This window comes from Sturnus vulgaris, chromosome 4 (genome assembly GCF_052056855.1).
Source record: "Sturnus vulgaris isolate bStuVul1 chromosome 4, bStuVul1.hap1, whole genome shotgun sequence".
NCBI classification, from domain to species: domain Eukaryota; kingdom Metazoa; phylum Chordata; class Aves; order Passeriformes; family Sturnidae; genus Sturnus; species Sturnus vulgaris.
This window is the reverse complement of record NC_142246.1, coordinates 5687976-5712714: the sequence shown is the minus strand read 5'-3', so window position 1 is coordinate 5712714 and position 24739 is coordinate 5687976. Positions and strand designations below refer to the sequence as shown.

At 43.4% G+C, this 24739-nt stretch overlaps 1 protein-coding gene and 1 long non-coding RNA gene across 4 annotated transcripts in view; one reads left to right on the top strand and one right to left on the bottom strand.

Moving 5' to 3' along the window:
* The window catches only part of ST3GAL5 (ST3 beta-galactoside alpha-2,3-sialyltransferase 5), a 41734-nt gene extending 26250 nt beyond the window's left edge, over nt 1–15484 (bottom strand). For both annotated transcript variants that reach the window (XM_088162996.1, XM_088162995.1), the window contains exon 1: nt 15053–15484. The gene's annotated coding sequence lies outside the window, so the exon portion shown is untranslated. The remainder of the gene's footprint in view (nt 1–15052) is intronic.
* Nucleotides 117–20625, top strand: LOC148223857 (uncharacterized). 2 transcript variants are annotated; one of them, XR_015802994.1, is made up of 3 exons: nt 117–354; nt 19406–19523; nt 20309–20625. It is a non-coding gene; the product is annotated as an uncharacterized LOC148223857 (long non-coding RNA). The 2 variants fall into 2 exon arrangements; XR_015802995.1 differs by lacking the exon at nt 117–354 and adding an exon at nt 16348–16376.
* The last annotated feature ends 4114 nt before the right edge of the window (nt 20626–24739 follow it).

Genomic DNA, 24739 nt, shown 5'->3' with positions numbered 1-24739 from the left:
GGGGCGGCACGTGGCGGCGCGCAGCCAATGGGGGCCGAGCGCGGCGCCGCGCGGGGCGGGGGCGCCGTCCGCGCTGAGGGGCGGCCGCGGCGGCAGCGCGGAGGGGACGCGTGAGGGCCGCGGCCCCCGCCCCCGCCTCGTTCCGCACCGTGGTTTATGTGCAGGGCCGGTGTTACAAATAAGCGCTTTCTAAGCTTTATTTCCCCCCCGCAATAAATCGTGGGTTTGGGGATTTTCCCACACGCACGCACAGCCCCCCAGCCAAGAGATGCACGCGCGCCCGCCGCCCCCTCCTCATGTCCGCCGCCTCATCTCGCTGCCGGTGCTTTCATTCGCCCTCTGTGGAAAAACGAGGTCGATCCCCCCAAGTTACAGCGTTTTAGCTGTTTTTATTGTGCTTTATGCTCGCAGTTGAGAGGGCTTTCAGGCCTCTCTGTAGCTGGTTTAGGGAACTATCATTTTTTGTAACCCGACGCGCCACAAAATGTATATAAAAAAAAAAAGTCTAATTTAGTTGTAGATTCGTGTAAGCGGCTGCTTTACTTGCAAGGGAGGGGAAACGACCTTGCAAATCCATCTGACCATGGCTTTAGAAGTCACAAGTTGCACGGCCAAATAAAGAGCTGAAAAACCACTGGAGCAGAGCACGGAAGGCTCGGCACCGGATGCGGGAAAGCTGATGAAGCACGAAAATGGATTAAGTCATTACAGTCTGTGTGTGAAAAGCGAGGTTCACTTTCCTGTTAAATTTTAAAAGGTTTAATAAAAGACAGTAACAGACAATAAAGCAAAAAGTTACAGGGCCGGGTGCTTAGCATTCAGCCAAGATCACACCTGCTGTTTTGGAGACCCTTTAAATTCATCAGCCCGTTGCATATTCATAGACCCATCATACATTTTCAAACTTTTCGACAAACTATTTTCCATATTCCAAGAACTGTTTTACATGGCCACTCCTTGAGTCTGCCTTTTTAGAGCATGCATGTTTCTTGGCTGTGGTTTTAATTTATTTTTCTTATCAGTCTTAATTTGGGCTCTGGTCTTCAATTTCTGCAGACAGTTGCAGGTGTCTTCGCTGGGTGTTATCCGACCAAGCAGGCATTTCACTTACTGCAAAGACACTTTCTCAGTCTATGTTACTCCTAAAGAAAACCATTTCAACACCACACATACAGTATCCACCCTAATGTTTGTGAAAAGCCAATACCATAATACATATTTATAACATGATGCTAGGAATTTATTTTTTTTTAATATCTGACTTACTGCTACAATATCTACAAATTGTTCCTTAACTCAGATGATTGATGCAAAACAATCAGCGATTCCAGGCACAGCAGCTGCTAATTACTAGTGCTGGTAATACAGTGCCTAACACACTGCAGAGGCCATGTCAGGAGAGACGGGGAAAGCTTGCCCTTAAAGAAGGTGGGATAAAACTGTCTCTGAGGTCCCATTCTCAATTAAAAAGGAATTATATGATTCAGTGAGAAGAACTGCTGCACAAGGAGATCTGAAAACATCCACCGTTTTCTGACCGGTGTATAAATGTTCCCTCACTGTAAGGGATGGATGAGCACATGTCCTGAAGCAGGATAGTTTAGATGCTTTCAAATTTTATACAAGATAAACACAGATATGTCTTCTATCCTTATAATATTTGTTTCTTTACAGTTCCTGTTAAACTACGCCTCTTGCTTCCTGCAGTGAATGAGATACTGCTTCTCTGTTCTGTCAGCTGTTTGATAGTTTGAGTTGTAGTCAGGGCAGATCCTTGATCACTTTTGGTATGATTCAAGAGAAAACATATATAAATCAGAAACAAAATGTTCCCTGTTCTGTTATTTCAGCTGTTGGCACAATTGAAAGTTAGCTCTTATCTTCACTCCTCCTCCGTAATTGCAAGCAACTGTTCATTAGTTTGGACTCTGGATGAAGCCAGATGTAAATAAAGATCCTGACTGTACAGCCAGGCATGCACAAGGGTGTCACAGGGCCTGTCACATTGGGCTTTGGCCAGGAGACAACCAGACTTTGCAAGCAAGCAGCTGCAGCACAGATGCATTAAAGATGCACTATGGTCATGTTTTGAAAGCTGATAGGAAAAGTGAACAATCAGTTTTGATACATGTTGTATTTTTGAGGCAGGACAAAGCACGACAGTTAATGAGTGATGCTGTATTTTAAAGAATGTTTAGAGGATTCTCCAATTAGCAGTTAATAAATAGGATAAGATCCCAGTGGACTAGAGTCCCAGAAATAAATAGGAAAAATGCAGTACTAGGAATGCATCACCAGTCCAGCTAACACGGCAGGGAGATCAGAGCCTGAGAGGCAGAAAACACAATCATACGTGACTTCAATAACTCAAATCAAGTTGGATAAATGTCACAGGAAGGGGTAGGGCCGGAGCTAATATTTTAGGAAGTATCTGTGACAGCTCACTGGGAAGCCAGAAGAGGAAAAGCAATCCTTGGTCCTAAAAAGTGTCATATTATTGAGAAAGACCCATGCTGAAGCAGGAACTGTAGCATCCTTGGTTTCAACACCCTTGTAGCACCATGACAAAGAAAATCAGTTGTATTCTGCTTTCTTTTCAAAAACAGAGGAGCAATATAAAACAAGGCACACGTTTCATTAAAAGGGAGTAGAAGAAAGGACTTGTAACCTCTGATGGGTTAAGTACAAAACTGTGAGAAGGAAGTTTCAGGGTCAGCTTGCAAAAGTTTTAAGAAATAATAGCAAGTATTTCTAGAACAAATCAGGGAGCTTGCAGGAGCTTGACAGCTCTGTAAGGCAAATAGATTGTTTCATATACAGAAGAAACATCTGGAGAAAATAAAGCCATGAAAGAAAAGCTGAATTTATTTTTGCATTTGTGAATTGAAGAGATGAGCATGGGTAAACTCCAATAATGGGAAGCTTCTTTAAGGGGAATAATTAGGAAAACATGTCTTGGATTACAGTGCAAGTATAAAAGATGAAGGAACACATTAACAAGTGAGCAGTAGCCAACTGCTGAGACCAGATGGTGTTCAACTACGAGTTGTCAAGCAGCTCAGAGACAAAGTGGTTCAGGTACTAACTTTTCTCTCTGACTTCTCACTTAAAGTTATCTCGGCATCAGAGGGGTCTGGAGAGTTGCTCATGTAACACCAAATTTTTTGAAGTATTTTGGAGAAGATTGTGGAAGCTGTAGACCTGTAAGCCTAATCTCCTTGTTAGACAAATAAGCAGAAATTATGCTGAAGAACAGAAAAAACTTTGTGGCCACATAGAAAAGGTGACACATTAGGGAAAGTCAGTATGGCTTTTTTAAAGTAAATTAGTGTCTCAGGAAAGCTTTATTTGAGGAAGTCAACAAGCTCATGGACCACAAAGATTCAATTAACCATCTATGACAGTTTCCAAAAGCAATCAGTAAGATTCCTCCCCAAAGGAAGTAAAAAACAAGGCTGCTCATGGATATGAAATTTGGACAAATAACTGATAGAAACTGAGGTCAGTAGTGATTTACAAAATGTGTTGCTGATAATGAGCTATTCAGGGTAGGGCTAACTGAGAAAAACTGAATGACTTTATGTTACTAATAGAGTCAGTGGCAAAATGGCAGATGAAATTAAATCTGATAAGTATGAAAAGCTAGCATATGAGAAAAAAAAAACCAAAAAACAATCCTGAATTTCACATATATACTGAGGAACTTTGAGTTGTTTTTTACCAGTGAGAAAAAAGTCCTTGAGGTTGTGAAAGGTAGTTCTGTGAGAAAATCAACTCAGGTCTCAGCAGTGATAAAAATGGAAATTGAGAATTGTTAAGATTTTTGTTAAAATTTATTAAGAGAGAAATAGAGATTAAAAGTGCCATTTTATCAATCCCTGTTTGCAACTGCATCTGTAGTTGCCTGTGCAGTTCTAGTTCAAAAAATAGTATGGTAGAACAGGAATAGATTAAATAAAAATCAATAAAATTATCAGAAATAGCAGGAGGGCTTTAAAAGGGATCATGGTTGGCTCAGCTGGGTTTCTTCAGTCTGCAGGGAAGAGGAGATTATATCAAAGTCTACATAAAATCTTCAGAGATCTAGGTAAGAACCAGGAATGCAGACTGTTCACTGACTTACCAGGCACAAGAACTGAGTTACAGCAAACGAAAAGACAACTTGGAAGGTTCAAAACAAACAGGAGGAGATAGTGCTTCATTCAGTCTATAGTTAAGCCAGAAGTCTTTGCTTCAGGATACAGTGGGTACCAAAACGTTGCATGGGCTTAAAAAGCAACTGGAAAGTCATCAAAGACTCTTGATCTAACTCAGCAAGTTATCGACTTGCAATTTGCTGGAAAGACATTTTGGGGAAGTACAGAACGTGTTTTCCCAGTTCTTTTTGTCTTCCTACTCACATCTTATCCACCTCTGTCTGAGACTGCTGGGGTGACTGGAGCTTTCAGCCAACCCAATATCAGTTTTTATAGATTTAGGATTATTTTTTACCTCCCAACCCCAGATCATCCAGCTTTTATAATCTCCCCAAAGTATTTCTGGTCATTAAGTAATTGTATAGGGTTTTTGCACTGCCTTTTTGTTTTGCCTTTCACTGTATTCACTGCTTTTAGTACTATATTTAAGCCAACATGGATTTTTTGGCACTGCCTACTGTTCTGAAAAAAAAAAAAAAAATCATAAAAACCTTTAAAGTGTTCTTCCCAGAAGCATTAAAACCAAATTATCACTTGCGGGTGTAGTGTCTTGCTCATTTCTGGAAGAATGAAAGTTGTCAACCCAATCCTAAATACACTCTACATGGAAGGAGCGATGTTGTAGGTAGTGTGCTGCTCTGGAGAAAAACAATACATTGTACAGTGGAGAAGTCAGGGGTCTAAATGGGTGGATGCAAAGCAGTTTGTTATTCTTCAACCATCTAAGCTGACTTTGTGAATTAATGTGAAACAGAATAGATATATTCATACTTCCCATTCGAATTGGTGCAGACAGGCTTGGGACTGTTGGAGTATAGAAGTATCAATACAAATACTTAATTTATGATGATAGTAGACCAGGTATGCTTTGTGTCCTTTTGAGTTTCTTTTTCCTACCAGAAAATATTTTCATGCAGTTCAGTGTTTTAAGTCTATTAATAATCATACAAAGCCTTAACAGCAGAGATTGTAATGTATATATTAATAATGCATTTGCAGAGAAAAATACATTAATGCCTTTTTCTAAATGCTCAATTAAGCAATTACCTAATGCCACAAAGCATTAGTAACAGAAAGCAAGTATAACCTTAAATTGTTTTATGATACTGTAGATGTCTAAGAGTTTTTCTAAGAAATCTTAGAGAGATGCAGATGGAGTGAAGCAGTCAGTGAGGAGAGAAGCATCCAGCCCACTGTGACAAACAGCTTTGGGAGGTTGTCACAGCCCCTCTGTGGCTTAGCTGGCCAGGGAGTGTACTGTGGTGCACTGGTTTGAAAGCAAAACTAGTGAGAGACTCCAAGCCAGTAATACAATTTTAATAAGAAAAAAAGAGAAAAAATAAAATACATGCAATAATACAAAAGAAAACTATTGAAAGACTCAGAATACAACCTGGCACCCCATCAGTCAGGGTGTTGGTAGCAGTCCCATTAAATGGTGGCTGCAGTCCTCCTGGATGACTGATATGATTCAGTTGAAGCAGTGGTTCTGTGGAAGGTGCAGTTTTCCTCCGAAGATCCAGTGATGATGTGGAAAAGGTCTGACTTTCCTCTGGGATCTAGTGGAAAGAGGCTGCCTTGGTGTTCCAAATCTCAGTTTTTATCTCGGTAGGAAAGGCTTGGCTCCTCCCCCTGGCTGGAGCATTTCCCAATGGGATGATGTAATTTTATCAGTCATACAATAAGACTTAATACCCCATTAACAGCAGATACTTTCTAGAGGAAGGATGGGTTGTGAAAAGATAACGATGATAATCCCCCTGACTTTATCAGATGGCACATCAGCAGAGGATATCTCCCACAGAGATAAGGATTACCACTCTTTCTCCTTTTGACAGATGGTGATAGAATACAAATTTTTGCATTGTAACTCAGGACATAATCCACCCCTTATTCTATTACTATCTACATCATACCCAAACCAATACTCTGTTACAGATACATAAAAAACAGAATGAAACTTTACACACAGTTCTCACTTAAAAGGAGGTCTCTTTACGGTACATAACGCGTTTCTCCATCTTTTTGCATTACTTACCAAGTGTAATCAGGTCCTTGAGCAAAAACAGTTCTATGGATTGGTTTGCCTTTGCCCGTGGCAGGATTAATCCAAACAGTCTTTTCTAAAATACCTTTCATGTGTACCACAGGGACTTCATACACTGTGTGCAGGGGCTCAGACTGGGCAAGACCAGCTTGATTGATGGACCCTCAGGTGTTGACTATTTAGGTTGTTTTTGCCAAGTTCATTTTCCAATTTCTGAAGGTTTCTCCACCAAGGGCCTTCAGGGTAGTCTTAAGGAGTCCATTGTGCTGTTCAACTTTCCTGGCAGCTGGCACGTGGTAAGGGATATGATATATCCATTTAATACCATGTTCTCTGGCCCAGGTGTTGATAAGGCCATTCTTGAAATGGGTTCAGTTGTCTGAGTTAATTCTTTCAGGGGTACCATGCTTTCAAAGGACTTATTTTTCCAGGCCCAAGATGGTGTTTCAGGCAGTAGCATGAGGCACAGGGTAGGTTTCTAACCATCCTGTGGTTGCTTTTACCATGGTCAGTACAGCGTTTGCCTTGGCTGGTTTGGGGAAGGGTGATGTAGTCAATTTGCCAGGCTTCCCCATACCTGTACTTCGACCATCATCCACCATACCACAGAGGCTTTACCCGCTTGGCCTGTTTGATTGCGGCACAGGTCTCGCAGTCGTGGATGACTTGTGAGATGCTGTCCATGGTAAGGTCTACTCCTCAGTCACAGGCCCATTGGTATGTTGCATCGCTCCCCTGATGACCAGAGGCATGAATGATTCTCCCTTGTGCTGCCAGTCTAGATCCACCTGTGATACTTTCACCTTGGCAGCTCAGTCCACCTGCTCATAGTTGTGATGCTCTTTATTACCTTGACTCTTGGGTACGTGCACATTCACATGTCGAACCTTCATGGTCAGTCTCTCTACTCAGGCAGCAATGTCCTGCCAAATTTTAGAGGCCTAGATGGGTTTCCCTCTGCGCTGCCAGTTGGCCTTTTTCCAGCAATCTATCCATCCCCACAGAGCATTAGCTCTCATTCATGAGTCAGTGTAGAGATAGAGCCTTGGCCATTTCTCTCATTTAGCAATATCCAAAGCCAGCTGGACAGCTTTTAGCTCTGCGACCTGACTTGACCCACCTTGTCCTTCGGTAGCTTGTGCAGCTTGTCATGTGGGGCTCCACACTGCGCTTTCCATTTCCAGTTAGCACCTACAATTCGGCAGGAACCATCAGTAAAGAGGGCATATGGTTTTTCAGTCTCCAGTAGCTCATTGTATGGTGGGGCTTCCTTGGCACAGGCCACTTACTCTTCTTCTTCAGAAGACAATCCAAAAGTCTCACCTTCAGGCCAGTTTGTAATTATTTCCAGAATCCCAGGGTGATTTGGATTTCCAATACAGGCATGCTGAGTGATGAGGGCAATCCACTTGCTCCATGTGGTGTCAGTGGCATGATGTGTGGAAGGCACCTTTCCCTTGAACATCCAGCCCAGCACTGATAGTCAAGGTGTCAGAAGTAGCTGCGTTTTTCAGTGCCAATAGCTTCAGAGGCCTCTTGAATGTCGCTGGTTGGGTTTTTGGGATCCCTTTGGGATCCCTGAGACTGCTTCTGCAGCCCTCAGCAACAGAGCACATTCCCGAGCCTTGCCAAGATAGAATTTTGGCTCGTGGTGAGCTCTCAGACCAGCGGGGTAAAGAGACCAGCATAGGCAGAAAGGCACAAATCCATAGTTTATTCTATGAAGGCATCCTATCTAGCATATACCAATGGCTATTGTTTTACAGGGTATTTTATATCTTTTGAGGGTTTTACAGTTTGCACCAATTACCAAGGAAATTCTACATTCTAACCAATCCCTGAGGGATTTTACATTCAAAGCTGGCCTATGGATACTAAAAGAGAATGAGCCACTAATACTGAAGATAGATAAGAGGGTCTACCAAGGGGGGGGGAAGCTGGATTCCTTTTTGTATTCGTCATTTCACAAGCCATTTCTTATCTCTAAGCTATGGTTTTCCAAGGGGCTTGTTCTAAAGATGCAGGGAGACTTTCTTGTTTACGAATGCTTTCTGCTCCCTCCATACTTGAACTCCTTCATAGGCAGGCAAGATTTTCTTTTCTGTGGGAGTGTAGTTGGCTTCAGATCCTTTGTAGCTTCTGCTCCAAAATCTCAGTGGTCAACCCCGAGTCTCACCAGGCACTTTCTGCCAAAGGCTCCAGGATAGACTATGGTTTCCAGCTGCAGAGTAGAGCATGTTCTTCACCTCTGGTCCCGTCCTGACTGGGCCAAGGGCTACTGCATGAGTGATTTTTTGCTTGATCTGGGCGAAGGCTCGTTGTTGTTTAAAGCTCCAGTGGAAATTGTTCTTCTCGCAGGTAACCAGGTAGAGAGGGCTCACAATCTGGCTGTACTTTGGAATGTGTATTCGTTAAAAGCATATGGCACTTAGGAAAGCTTGTGTTTTCTTCTTGTTGGCCGGTGGAGACATAGTGGTGATTTTGTTAATTACTTCTGTTGGGATTTGACGACATCTATCTTGCCACTTGACTTTTAGAAACTGAATTTCCTGAGCCGGTCCCTTAACCTTTCTTTGCTTAATGGCAAAACTAGTTTTCAGAAGAATTTGGATCATCTTTTCTCTTTTTTCAAAGACTTCCCCTACTATGCTCTCTCATACAATGATGTTATTGATATACTGTGCATGTTTGGGAGCTTCACACTTCTCCAGTGCAGCCTGCATCAGCCCATGACAGATGGTGGGACTGTGCTTCCACCCCTGGGGCAGTCAATTCTAGGTGTACTGCACGCCCCTCCATGTGAAAGCAAACTGAGACCTGCATTCTGCTGCCAGAGGAATGGAGAAAAATGCATTGGCAATATCGATAGTGGTGTACCACTTTGCTGCCTTGGACTCCAGCTTGTACTGCAGTTCCAGCATGTCCAGCACAGCAGCGCTCAGCAGTGGAGTCACTTTATTTAATGCATGATAGTCCACGGTCAATCTCCATTCTCTATCAGACTTGCACACAGGCCACATGGGACTGTTGAAGGGTGAGTGGGTCTTGCTGATCCCCCCCTTGGCTCTCCAGCTTATGAATCATTTCATGGATGGGAATCACAGAGTCTCTGTCAGTACGGTATTGCCGGCGGTGTACTGTTGTTGTGGCGATTGGTACCTGTTACTCTTCAACTCTCAGTAGTCCCACAGCAGAGGGTTCATCTGAGAGACCAGGCAAGGTATTCAGCTTTCTGATGTCTTCTGTTTTTACAGTAGCTATTCTGAAAGTCTAACAATATCCTTTTGGGTCTTTGAAATATCCATTTCTAAGATAATCTATGCCAAGGATGCATGGGGCCTCTGGGGCAGTCACGATGGGGTGTTTCTGCCACCCGTTCCTAGTTAAAACTTACTTCAGCCTCCACTACAGTCAGCTGCTGGGATCTTGTTACCACAGAAATAGAGATGGATTCTTCTCCTACATACCTTGAAGGCATCAGAGTACATTGGGCACCAGTGTCAACCAAGCCTTATGTTTTTGTGGGTCAGATGTGCCAGGCCATTAGATCCACACAGTCTAATAGATCTGATTGTCCCTCTCCTCTACCTGGCTAGAGGCAGGGCTCCTTTATTGCTGGTCTTGGTACACGTTGCTCTCTTCTTGTAAGTAGATTCTTGTGGTCCCTTCAAGAGGATCAGTCATATCATCATTCTGATACTGTCTGGAGTTCTGTGCATGAGAGACTGGAGCAGCGTTGACTCTAGATAAGCTTCTTGTGTAAGGTGGGTTTTCCACTTCCTCATGTCTTTTCTATGCTTTTGAAGGAAAAACCAGAGGTTACCTCGTGGAGTGTGCCCTCTCTCCCTGGCTGGGGAACACCGGCTCCTAATGGCAGAAACTCTTGTTGGTTCTGGCAAGATCTGGTAGTTTTCTTAAGTTTTTTTTTTAGTTTCTGGTGGCCTTCTTCAGTCAAGCTTCGGACTTGCTCCACCAGCCGTGTTTCCACGGATGAGACATGGGTACGAAATGGGGCTGTGATAGTGTCCTCATAAATTCTTAGTTTATTGGCCAAGACGCCTACCATGTCCTCACCTTCCCTCCACTGCAGCATTGCCAGGTAACGGGAATACATCTCTGGTCCAAGCCATGGGAATTTCAACCACATCTGTGATGTGCACCGGACACAATTTGGGCTCTCAGGAAATCTCTCATCTTCTGCAAAAATGATCTCCAGCACAGCCAATTCCTTCAGGCATCAGATACCTTGTTCCATTGTGCTCCATTTTCCTTGGTGAACTTGGAGATCTTCTTTACAAAGGTATCTGTCCTTCACACTTGTCAGCAGTCGCCGCCAGAGGCTGAGAGTTTCTTGAGTTCTCCCAATCCCCTGGTCAATGACTACATCCCGGGACAGAGATCCCAGTTGCCTGGCCTCACTTCCATCCAGAATGGTGTCATTGGCTGCAGCGTCCCAGATGCGGAGCAGCCAGGTCAAGATGGACTCATTTGTCTGGCGGGGGAATTCCCTCCGCAGGTCACGCAGCTCACCCAGGGATAGAGAGCGAGTGATGATCTCTGGCTCTGTCACTTCCGCTGGGTGCAAAGGTCTTGCCACATCCTTGTCAGTCACTATGTGAACTGATTTGCTCTTTGATTTCTTCTTCTGAACGAGGGCAAGTGCTACTGGTCTAGGCTGTTCTGGTTCAGTGATGGTTTGTGTGGAGATGCTGAGGGCACTTTTGGTTCCTTTCTGCTCTGTGGCAGTCTACGTAGACATGGATGCTGTTGCTTTGTGTTTGGTTCTTTTCTTCTTTGTGATATTCTGTGCAGACATGGATGAAGTTGATTTGTTTCTTTTTTCCTCTTCCTCAAGAATGCACTGCACTACACCACGTAATGTTTTGTTTCTAAGGATGTTGCAGGCTGTGAAGGCTGTGCAGAGGAGACAAAGCAAAACTAACAACATTATACTGCCTTTGGCATCCAGAGAGAATTCAATATTTTCAAAAACTGCTGTGTCAGGCCTGAAAGATTGCTTTTTTTTTTTTCATTCTTTGCCCCTCCCCCCAGGGGCTGGGTGCAATTGTTGAGGCCCTGGATGTAGCAACCTAGACTAGGACAAGCAAACATAGTTGAGTATACATTCCAAATTATGTTCATTGCCTCAGAGGTTATAATGCAATAGACATAATAGACCAATAAAGCAATTTTTATACCATACCCTGGTATAAACAGGAGCATTACAGCAGCAGAGAGTTCCCCATGTGCAGAAAAATATAGAGAGCAAGTTATAAAACCCAAGTAAGAATGCTGAGCATCATGGTGAATAAGTGGCTTCTACAATTGTAATGCTGACTATTTTCAGTACCTTCGTGCCCCACGTTGGGGGCCAATAAATGATGTGGTTCAGTTGAAGCAGTGGTTCTGTAGAAGGTGCAGTTTTCCTCTGAAGATCCAGCGATGATGTGGAAAAGGTCTGACTTTCCTCTGGGATCTAGTGGAAAGAGGCTGACTTGATTTTCCAAATCTCAGTTTTTATCTAGGTAGGAAAGGCTTGGCTCTTCTCCCTGGCTGGAGCATTTCCCAATGGGATGATGTAATTTTATCAGTCATACAATAGGGACTTCATAGCCCATTAACAGAAAATATCTTCTAGAGGAAGGATGGGTTGTGAAAAGATAACAACGGTCATCCCCCTGATTTTATCAGATGGCACATCAGCAGAGGATATCTCCCACAGAGATAAGGATTACCACTCTTTCTCCTTTCAACAGATAGTGATAGAATACAGATTTTTGCATTGTAACTCAGGACACATGGCCACAAGACTATCTGTGGTCTGCCACTTCCAGAAATACTAAATACGATCATAGCAGCCTGAGCCAAAAATACTCTTCTAGCTTTGTTCTTCTTCTTTCTCCCTTGCCCCAGTTCTTCCTGGAAACATCCACATTAAAATAAAAAACTAAATCAATCTAAAACATCAAGTAAAAGGAACAGTCTGTAGATTTGTTTAGCAAGCTTTCTTTTGTATTTAAGAGAATTTTAGCTTTCTTCTTCTAGAACATTACTAATTCCCGTGCAGTTTCTGTAGCAATTATCGCTAAAATGCAATAAAAATCCCTGCTACAGTTCATCAGTTTGTTCCTGGATTTAGTTTAGGCAAATTAGTAGATTTCTTCAGAGTAAGTGTAAGCACTTATCGCCTGCTGGTTTAAATTTCAACACTGTGGTTTTGATCACCCTGTTTGCTTAGTACATCCCCTGTAACCTTTGGTATAGATGAAGCAGGGACCTAAAAAAAGAATTGTTGAATAGGAAGTATGTACACACCACAGACCACACACTGTTTTGTGCCATTCTTTATCAGTTAAAAAAACTTTCACAGCACATTGTCTACCATTTTGTAGATAAGCTACTCCGCAAAGAAATCACATACATTAGAAACATATGTTAATTTGAGTTAGAATGGATTTCAGGAGGTCTCTTCCCCAATCTCCTTGAAGCAGAGTTGGCTCTGAGGTCAGACCAAGTTACTCAACATCTTATCCAGCTGGGACTTGAAAATATCCAAGGATGGAGTTTGCACAACCTCCCTGGGCAAACTGCCCCACTACTTGGCTGTTGTCACAGTACTTTTCCTTATATCTGATCAGAATCTCTTGTGTTTCAACTGATGCCCATTTTTTCTTCATCCTCCCACCACAGATCTCCTTTTCAATGACCTCCTCACAGGAGGACTGCAGTCAGAACTCTCAAGCAATCCCTTACTTTCACCTTCATCCTTTTTTGTGTACATTTAGATATCATAGGTTAGTATCTTGCACCTAAGTTTTGGCAAGCCTGTGTTAATTCATGCCCATGCTCAGACACACAAAACACAGTGCAAGGCCAAGCCAGCGTCTTCACTGATTCAGCCTGCTGTGAAGGGCTGAAAAGCACTAGTGTGAAAATCATCACTCTACTCTTCACAGCAGCTTTGCTTGAGGTAAACCAAATCTGCAATTATTGGAACAGTGAAAAGAGAAAGTCTAACAAGGCTGTGATTGAAGGAAACCTCCTGTCCCTTCCTCTTGGCAGCCTCCAAGAGCACTGCTGATGCCTAAGCTGTGTTCCAGATGAGCTAGAGACAAAAGATACTTCCTGAGTGTGAGGAACAGAATGACAACTTGCTGTAAGTACAGCTGAGCTGCCACAGACAGTGAATGGATAAAATAGAGAACTGCACTGAGGCTACAGCTGCCCTGCACAAACACTGTCACACTGACATGGACATAAAACCATTGTAGAAGAGAAAAGGGCTTTATTAGCTCTGCTTCAGGGCAGAAGGGCTTCTTTTCAGGCAGAGGTAAGATCTGGAAAACTGTAGTAATTATGCCAAGACTGACATGACTGGCATTATCACCAGTCCTTTATTAAAAACTTTTCATTACTTTTTTCAGTGAACTTCTCTCAGGGAACTCTGACTCCTTTCCTCATTAGCTGCTTCACAGAGCACTGACTCCTTTCCTCACAGGCAGCTCCACATAGCACTAACTCCTTCTCTCCTCTCTGCAAGTTTCCTTTTGCATGACTGGCTAACCCCAACCTGTCCCTCACCCATCTTCTTACCTTATCTGTCCCTTGCACAACCACACTCCCCTTACCTCCTCACAGCACAGCCAACAGACTCCATCCCAAGCTGCAATATACTCTGAGTCCCAAGCTACAACTGCAAGTTGTAGCCAGCTAGCCCTATGTTTTATAGCACCCAGTCTCATTGGGCAAGGCTGTTTCTACTCCTTGGTAATCAGTACAGCTGTAATTCATTGGGAAAGATTGCCTCCTGCACTATGCTTGCAACTTATCTTCCCACAGAAAACTGAGCAGATGTGCAAGCTGTTGATTGCATTAGTGTCTGCTCTCTCAAAAGTGTTCTTACCAAATATCAAGCCTTAAGTTAACTCTGTCTGGGCATAACATATAATGCATAACTGGGCAGCAATGCTACAACTGCTGAACTGCAGGTATATCTGCAGGGCAGGTCCCAGGAGATGTTCTGAGATCAAAGTCTGTGTCTTTGCTTTGGGAAGAAGAGGATTTTTGCTTATATGAGACATTGAAGGGTGACCATTGACCTCCAACCAAGACAACACACCCAAACATGTCTGCTTCTGTTGACATGTGTTGTATTTTCTCTGCTTTCTGTAAGCCCAAAGGAGTAATGAGGAGGAGGAAAGAGCTGATTTAGCATTGCCTGACAGATGCAAGAGCAATTACCAGAACCCATCAAGGCTTTTCTCAGCTGCAGAAAGTGTGAAGAGCGTATTTTGACAATGTGCCACAGGCAGACAGGTCCTGCTTTGTGTTGTGAATAAATAGTGCCTGGCCGTGTCAAGAGTTTCTGCAGGGTTTTCAGGATCTGCTGAGGATCTGTTGTTGAAGAGTTTCTTTTAGTTCTCTGAACTGCATAACAAATTAAATGAAGCTTGCTCTGCACAGCACACAGTTTTGCTGTGCCATAATAGGAATCAGAGCAGGACAAAACAATTAAAAGGCTTGAAGAACAAGCAAAATGGTGACTGCATGAAGGACAAATCAGAACAGTCCTGTTCATACTGTGGAAATATGAGGCTGCTCTCTGGTGTCCAGAGGGGAAGGACACAAGCTCTGAGAACATGGGGTTATTGGTGCTGCACTGGGCACATCTCATAATCAGCCATAGAAATCCCATAAGTGATCCCTCTTCTCCAGAAACAAGGCTATTTTCTCAAAGACTTGCCCCAGCAAATGTCTCCATTCCCCCATCTGTACCAAGCCCAGCAGGGCAGCGTGGTCTGGGACTTACCTGTCTGCCATCATGGTCAGATGTGTAGATCACGCATGACGAGATCATGTTCTGTGCAGATCCAAACCATCTTCTTCGTTATTTCTTTCTTTTCCCCCATTCTCAGGCTCAGGTTTGCTTTTGAGCAGTACTTTCCAAGACAGGCCAGTCCAAGTCATTGTTAAATCAGATTATTTTGGTTCAACACCTCTGGGGAAAAGAATGTCTGTCCACCTTTTCGCTGTAAATCTGAAGAGGTGTTACAGCAAGGACCAGTGTGTGCCCATGTCTTGCCCTAAAAATACAGAGGTAGGAGGCAAGGTGTGCATTTAGCACTGGGGGCTCAGCAGGGCTTCTAGGATCCCCCTTTGGAGGGTGGACTCACTTGCCATCCTCTGCTGCAGTAAGACCACCAGCACTTCCTGCATGTGGAAGATATCTTATTCTGAGAGCAGAAATGAAACTGCTCCTCCTAGAAATTTACAAATGTTCACTCGCTCACTAATGACACTGAAGTTGTGCCAGAGTTGTTCCTGCGCCAGGATAAATCAGCCCTGAAAGCTGAGAGGAGTGTTGTTTGCCAGCTAGGCTGGTGAGCCAGTTCTAAACCAAGTACCTTGAGCCAACACATGCCAGTTTTACCCTTCCACTGCTGCCAAATTACTTGCTTAAGACGTGGCATTTCAGATAGAGGAGCAGACTTATGTGGTTTTGATGCTGTAATAGATTTATGAAGAATCCTTCCTGCAAAAGCATGTAACCTGAAAACCCAGTTGCAGGATTGCTTGGAGGCATCTTTGGACCTGCTCCATGCTTTGGATGTTCCATCTGTATGTTTTTACTTTGACTTAAATTTGCATTGTCTATTCTTTCTATTTTTGGTTCCCTTTTGTTTTTATTCCTGTTAAAAAAAAAAAAAAAGGCATCTCTGGAATGTGTGGTGTTTTTGAACATTCTGCTGCAAGGCTTGTTGCTGAGAGATTGTGGCTAAAGTCTGTGAGGGTGTTTAAATGCTGCCTCAGTGAAGCAGCAATTCAAATACAGCTCTGTGGTCAGACCAAGAGAAAATACTGTAGGTTTAGTCTTTGCTTTCAAGGGTGGGCTGAGTGAGAAACCATCAAAATAATTTTTGGGAAGCATGCTGTGTTTGAAAACACAAGCAGAAACACATTTTGTTGTTATTGCATTGTTTGTTATCAGAAAAAGCCGTCATTCACCTCTCTTGAATATTACTTTTAAGCTTTGCATAGTAGCCCATGTGGTCTCCATGAGCTGACAGCTACAGGACACCAGTTCTACCGGGACATGGGGAATACTTAGGATGGACTGATGTACTCTGGAGCAGGTGAATGGCAGCAGTTCACATTGCCTTGCCTTGCTGAGAGCTCTCTGCCTTGCAGATACAGAAGGATGTCACAGAGTCTCTTGTAATGTACCCCAAGGGCTGCCCATCCCTGCCCTGCATTGCAGCACCAAGTGTGAGAGAGGGACCAGGGCTTTCCTGGCTTTTCCTTTCCCCCCAGCAGTGCAGCAGTATCATCACCTCCACCAGCACTGCTGTTTCCCTGCTATATTCCCTTTTTGCTCATTATCCCTTCTATCCAAACAGCAAGTCCCATCTCTCTGACAGTGGCTGCAGTGCTTCCTTCTGTGGCAATCTGAGCTGAGCCAAGAAATTTCCTTCCCCGGGATACAACCCGAGGTCAACCCAAGCCTTTTTTATTTTGAACTGAGACTTTAACTGGCTAGGAATCTGTTTGCTCAGGATGGTAGCAAAAAGAGAAGTCTTTCCAAAACATGTGGGAAATATTAATGTGGAAGAGATACTGGTTGCTAAAATGCACTTTTACAGACTTTTTCTTTCCTCTGATTAGAGACCAGTGATCCCATTCTTAGACGTAAAGTTAGTTTTGATAAAGAACTCCTTTTGTAGGCCTAGGGTGGTGTTTAACACTTCAAGCAGAGCAGAGCTAAGGCTTGGCAGCATCGCTGCGGTGGTGCCGGTACCGCAGCAGCTCCCTGGCACTGCGGTGGTGCCTCTGAAAATGCTTCCAGTTCACTTGTCAGGAGGCTTTCTGGCACAGCTGAAAGCAAGGCAACAGGCAGCAAGCTTTGTTAGTAGGATTTCAGGGATGTCAGCCTGGCTTTTGGTGTTAATAATACCTTGTAAAGATTATTACTGCTTCAATTAGGGGTATGAACTTTTCTGTTTGCATGAGGTTTTCTTTCGCAGAGGCATCCTACCAGGAAAAGCCACAAATATTTTAGTATAAACATCCTGACATCATTATAGTTTATTTCCCTCCCTAAATGGAAGTGCATTTATGTCACTATTAAATACTTACTGTTCTGAAGTTTACTAGTTTAAAAGCATTAGAGAGAAGGCAATGCATTAACAAGCACAGGGGTGAAGTGGCTTCAGGGGAAATCCAGAATTGCTTTTTATCCTAATTTTCTGTTCCATAACGAACAGCAAGCACTGAAGACATTCACCACCACTGTGGCTATAGGGGCCAGGCTCAGTCTTTAAACGAAAATATGTTTTCTGTGACTTATTTTGAGTGGGACATGCCCCCAGAGCATTTGCTGTCCCCCAGCAGACTGCACTTGCTGTGGTTATGTTGACAAACACGTCTGCCACAGCCAGTAATGAAAAGACATTATAAAATTCATTACAAATGTCCCCCTTGATTTTAGGAGATGTTTGATGCAACACATATAATTGTGGAGATCCTAATAATAGTGTGGGGTCTTATCACCCTGCTGCAGACCTTGCTACATGAAACAGAGTCAATCCCACCTTAAACATGCTTATTTCTCGTGGCTGCTGCCAAAGGAAGCCTAGAACGCCTGGCTCAAATATCCACATCACTGTGGGAGGCCTGGAGGCCGAGTCAGATAAACCTCAAGGGAAACCAGCATCAAATTTCAGATAAACAAGGTCAGGCAAGCAGATACACAAACTTTGTCTTAAGTCTTGAGCAAAATTGAGCAGAATTAAAAGACTAGAGTGGAAAAGAAAACTGGGGGGGAAAAAAGCTCATTTAATTAGTCATTAAGGGAACAAGAAGAACAAGGATCTGCAGAAATGGAGATGAAAAATGTGATGTTTCAGATGGCTCATGCATGACTGTGGCATTGAGTCACCTTGTCATAGTTTTTCTTCAGCAGCAGCAGCAAGCAGAGATGTAAAAATTAATCTGAGTTCATAGGAAGTCCTCGGTTTGCAAACCACACAGAAAAGCCACAGAATATGGCTATTTAAATCCAGTTAGAGTTATAAATGTCACTGATAAAGTAGTAGTAATTATATTCAAATCGATGTACTGCTGATCACTCACCCTGTGTTAGGGAATGTGTTTCTTGCTTCTGGTGAAAGATATGAAGAATAAGGTGGATAACTCTCTTGGAAAATGAAGTATTTGGCTTTCTTTCAATCAATATTGCTACTATTTAATTAGTGGTAAGAAGACAGAGCTCAGTTTATTTACTAGCCACCTTTACTTATCCCTACCAAAAAAAGTGGAGTTTTAATACAGCAGAAACTTATAAAAGGTCTGGTGAAGATACAATCTAATTCAATATAAGCACCCTTGGTGCTTCCTGTCCTTGCAAATGACACGGTTTGACATTGCTTGTGTCATCCCATCCCTCACTGACAATGAAGCTGGGACAAAGAGAATTTCCATTAAAGTCCCAGAAGTCTCAGACCATGAAAACTTCTCAGCACCAGCTTCACAATCCCCCAGAAAGGCTGGATAAAGACGATGGCTGTTGGTATACATCTTGGTTTATTAACTTCTAATGACTACAATTTGTTTTGCAGTAAATCTGCCATTGGTTTTCATTAAACAAAGGTCATCTAAGAAAAAAGCTTAAAAATGTTATGACCCTTTATCATCAGTAACACACTAAAAATGGTACTGCACGTACCCCTTTAAGTGACATTTCTCCAGCCATCCTGTAGCATGAGACAAAACAGTGCCTTGCTGCTCTGGCTGTCTGCTTAAAATGACACTGCCAAAAATACCTGCAACAACAAGACTTAGCTGGGAGACAGGTTTGTCATCTAATACCAACAATCGTGTCATTGTTTTACACTTACCTGATGCTTTGTGTACAGATGGCCTGATCTTTCTCTGTTCCATATTTTAACGGCAAGATGTGGTATCCCTAGGCATCAGTGGTGGCCCTTGTGAAATGCAACTGTTGTTCCCCAACAGTTATTGTGGCTTTTGTGGTAATAAAAATAATTCAGAAATAAGCCTTATCTTTAAGGATAGAGTTTACTTTGTTCAGACCTGCCAGGTAGGGCCCATGTAGTTCTTTGATGTTCAGTTTTGACTCATCTACAGCTACTTTTTGTCTCTGCAGGCACTGGAAGAATGTATGAGAAGATTGCAGTATACAACTGGAAGAAAAAATCTCACCTTCCTGACATGATTTACTTTCTCCTCACAGCTTGGCAGCATCCCTCTAGTTTGACTGCCATGTGAGTGTCTCCTACATTAATCACACTGCTTCCCAGCCTGCACAGTGCACCTGGCTCTGCTCAAACCACCGTGTGTACCTGGCCCTGCTTCCAGCAGCTTTCTGGACATGCCTTCTGTTGGCCTTCAGCCTGCTAGCTGTGTCACACGGCACAATGGATGCAGCATGTAGGCGAAGCAGAAAGTGTTTGCTTTCTCATTCCGTGCTTTGGCTGCCAGCCAGGTGTGTTAAGCAACCAGACTTGCAGCTACCACCTTGCTCCTTAAATCCCCCTTTCCCAGGCAGCATTTCTGGGACTATTACAGCAGCAGTGACTGATTGTCACGTTCTTGTCCCTCAGTTCCCTTTGTTCGTGAACAAAAAAAATTCCTCACCAGAAATTGTTTTCTCTGTAGCAGGACCTTGTTCAGTTGACTGCACAGTGACCTGGCACTGCTTCTGATAACAGCATGAACAGACACATACCCTCATGTCCCTGACAGGGCTGGATCTGCAAAAGGCTCTGCTGACTCTTATCCTCCCTTCAGTGGTTGTCCCAAGTGACTTCTTCCCACGGGATTTCACAAGGATGAGGTTTCCTCTCTGCAGCTGGAGATGTTCTGCCTGCCATGCCACAGGTTCATCACCACGGCCATGGTCTGCAGGCTTGTGCTGGCTGTGGTTTCTGCCCAGATGCTTTCCTGTCCAGAGCAGCAGCAGATATTTGTCTGTTTGGTGTCTGTATGGAGTGGTCCAGTGGCTGTTCCCATCTCCTCCTCACTCATTGCCTGCTTCTGTTTCTCCTAGGGCTTTATCTCCACCTGCTTGCTTGATTTTCTACTTCTCCCTCTCATTTGGGTTTATGTTCAGCTTCCTGATTTCTGGAAGAGAGAGTTGATACTTGGCTGGAAAGAGGCCAGGAGGGAACTGGAGGTGGTGCCTTTATGGACCAGTTGGAGAAGAATTCAGTTCATCAAAGGAACGAGGAGGTGATGAGTGGCAGAGTTGCCAGTTCCAGAGGGGTAGAGCAATACAACAAGGGTTTCCCAATCCCTTCAACTTAATCTTCTGTAAATCAGATGCATCCCTCAGCAAATGTACTTATTAAAACCTAATTAATGACATCTTGGTGGTTTGGAGGGTACTCTCCCATCCAGCCCACTCACTCTCATGTAATGATAATTTTGACTTTACTGATTTTCTTTAACTACACCAATTACTAGTCGGGGATGGCAGCATTGCTTAAAATGAAACTTTGACATACCTTCAGTCCTTCTCTCCTTTCAGGGAGAAGAGAAAAGCAAGCCCTTCATTAAAGTGCTAAACACCACTTTAATGGTAAAGAAAGAGCAGCAGAAGAAATGGGGTGAGCTGTGTCTGGACTGACTCAGATGGGGAGCTCAGGTGATTTTTGCAGCTATAGCCATGGGTAGTTTGCACCAGCGTGTCCCCCATTCCTCTGAGGTCTAAAGTGTGCCTGCACTACAGGGGTTCTTAACCTGTCCCAACTCTTTCCTAAGTTGTTTTAGCTTCTGCCCTCAAATTACTGAATTCTAGTGTAATTGATTTAAGGAAGGGTTAGATTTGGTTACGCACATCTATATTATGTACTCTTACTGCTTTAATTAGGTCAATTTAAAATCAATTTAGAAAAGTTGCACTGACTGGTTTAGTTAATGTAGATCAGAGTCTAGATAGGATGAAAGAGCAAAATAATTCAGTCAGTCATCAATTGATCGTTTTTTATGGCCAGATATCAGATGGTCTGAATTTATGTTTTTGTTAAGCCCACCTGTGCTGGAACATACATGTGTGCTGGGAATTTAATGAGCTGAATTTGAACACAGCTTTTTCCACCATGCTGCCTTAGACTCCAGCCTAGCTGGGTTTGGTCTCCTTGTTTCTGAGGGGAGGCTTGCTAGAGGTGTTGCCAGCAGCTTCAGCACCAGCATGTAACTGTGCACAGCCCTCACCTGGCTCCACCAGGACACTTGTTGAAGCAAGAACCGCCCTGCTTTGTACACTGCCAGCAGCATGATGGCACATTTAGCTGGTGAGGGTCAGACCTGAAGCCTAAAGCAGCCCTATGGCCTTTAAGAAGGGGACATAGAGGAAAGCACTTCCAGAATCAACTGCACTGCACTGGACGCTGGTGGATCCAGAGGCAGGGAGGACCATCACATAGTGCTTACTCTGAATTCAGCTCTCCACTGCAAGGGACAGCCCAGCACCCCAAACACGAAATCTAAATAGGAAGGATAATAGTTTAGAGTGAAGAAAAGGGAGAGACCATTTGTTCCACCTGCTGCCTCAAGCTAGGGCTACCTATGGCAATGACATTTCTGAGTAGCTAAACCTGCCAGAAAGTAGATGAAAGTGATGGAAAGGAGAAGCTGTGAGGACCATTGGGTAGAGACTCTGGGGCTCTTATCTCTCAACCCAGCAATCTGGACAAAGAAGTCAGTGAAGTAACAGGCTGCACTGAGCCCTGGGCCAGGGCAAAATCAGAATGGTAACAAAGGGGAAGGCTCAGAAAACCAGGAAAATGCCATGGCTGGCTACAAGAGTCTGTAGCATGGTCACATTCCCCAGAAACAGAAAGGGAGACCAAGGCAGTGCATCACAGCACAGAGACATCCTTCTGAAAGCTCATCTTCCTGCAGAGCTGTAGCAATTTGGGAAGTAAAACTACTGAGCAAAGATACAGTTCTTTATGTTTCAACACTGTCAGTATCAATGGCCAAAGACTAAAAAAAGATAAAGAAAATATCGAAACAACCTCTTGACTTAAAAGATTTGGGGGTTTTGTAGTGGTGCAAGGCACTGGGACTGCATTTGGGTTGATTAGGGTGTAGCAAGAGCAGTTTCCTGACACCAGACAACACTCACCTGTTGTGCAGATGAGCAGTGTTATAAAATGGAAACTCTTGTTGGTGTGTATTGGGTGAAATTATATTGCCCTGAACCAGTTAACTGTGCCAGTATCAAACAACTGTAAAATAACACCATAAAATCAGCCTGGTGTCTCCTCACCACGTCTTCAAAGAACCACACACAACCAGCTCAGGCACAGGGTTTCATATGGCAACCCCAGAAAAATACCTACACTGGGTCTAGTAAAAAATAGCCCATAGCCCAGTATAATTTCCAACAATGCCACTAAAAAATAGGGCAAGGAGAGGGTGATCCTTTCTCTGTTATTATTTCACAGACCTTGGCCATAAGTGATGGAAGTATTTCCTGAAGCAGAGGCTGAGGTGACCAGGCATGTGAGCCCCAGAGATCCTGAGGGCCCTGCCCTCTCTGAACTGGCCTAATCTCTTTGTAAACCCTCTCAGAATTTTCATCACTGACAGATCTTGTGGCAAGGATTTCTTTGGTTTAATGGTTGCTGGGTGTGAAATGGTTTCCTTTCTTGTGGTTAAAGCTGTTTCTTGCCAATGTCCTCCAAAGGCAAAGCCTGGAGTGTGTGGGTGAGAGCTCTGGTGCTGCTGCTGGGGTGGAGGATGCTCAAATGTCAAGGACCAAGTTCCATGTGCTGTTAAAAAGTCTGTGTGGGAAAGGAATGAGAATTTGGAAAATCATTCACCTGACACTTGGGCCAAAGTATGAACGAGCTGCAGGGGAAGTGAGAGGTTGCTGCCGTGGTGCACTCATCTGCCTTGGGCTGGGCATTTCATATCAAATCTGGAATTGGGAAGCCAGAATATCCCAGGTCAAATTTTGCCTGATTTTTCAGGTGTGTTTTTCTCCATTGAATGCAGATACACCAGAGAAGGAGCCTTTCCTTATAGATAGTCAATAATTAAACATTAACCCAGAACTGGTAATTTTGAATTCTCAGCCAAATAAGTGTTTGGGAAAAATACTCTGGGTGATTTTTATCTCTCCTTTCTTGGTGGTTGGATCAACTTGTTCTCCACCCCCAGCCAAACTTTCCAGCTGCAACATTTAAACCTCATCATAAATCACATTTTCCATAGCTTTCCATCACTCAGATGTGTCTTTTCCAATGCAAATCTCTGTTTTTCCATCCTTAGCAGAGCCAGAAAAGCCACAGCATTAGTCTCTCCAAGGAAATTCCTCCTTTGCCCCTTAGTCAAACTGGATTTAAAGGCATCCACATGTGTAGTGCCATGAGGACATCAGTCTCAGGTGCTTCACAACTGCTCATCAAAGGCACCATGAATAAACTGCCTTGTTGCACACAGTGTCAAAACAATTAAGCTGACAGGTGTTCAGGCAAATTTCAAGATTATTTGCATAGAGTTATTGCTCTGCAAAGAAATCACTGTGATTAACTTCTTCATTACTGGGAGGATTTATTTATTTATTTGTATATATGTGCATAACTGTATGCATGCTCAGAGCTGCACAGTTTGTTTAAAGCTGGATTGTTGGGTCCAATGCTTCTATTATGATTTCCTCAGGAATAGTATTTGCATCTCAATTTTTCCTGAAAAGTTGAAGTGATGCATCAAAAAATATGCATATTGATGTACATATGTGTACACACATACATACATTTAGACCATAGTTTGGAGATAACCTGTTATGCTTTTGCTAACAAAAAGGAACCACATTGAGAATTTAAAAAGAACTAATTTTAAAAAGAGGAAGGATCCATGAGGAGACAGCGTGTGTCTCTTCTAAGAACCATAATGAAGGGTTTGTATCTCAGTTTAGGGGCAGGGCTTTTAAAAATAGCATGGTACAGTACAAATAGCCCATCATTGTCCTCACGATATTCCTAAGCCTGAGTGCAAATTGCCTGATGTTTCAGAGCTGGCACCTGGCAGAATCCAACCATAAGGTGTCCCTGGAGAAATTCTCAGTTCCTATCTCTCCTACCTGCTGCCTGGAACAAAACATGGGAGCACAGCATGATGTAAAGCAAATAAAGAGGTTGGAATAGGAAGGGGAAGCAAAGTGCTAGCTCTGTGCAATTAGGGACTGCTCCTGAGAAGAGCTCCAAATTCTGCCTGCTCATTTGTAATTTGTTGTCAGCTTGCATACAATATTTAATTGAATGTCAGCTACTGGCAGTGCCCCCTGCTACCCCTTGAAAGGACAAGGGGTGATGGTAATTGTTTTAAACTAAAAGAGGGTCAATTTGCATTAGATACAAAGAAGTTTTTTACAGTGAAGATGGTAAAACCCTGGCACAGGTTGCTAAGAAAGGTGGTGGATGCCCTATCCTCAGAAACAAGGCCAGGTGGGACAGGGCTCTGAGCAACC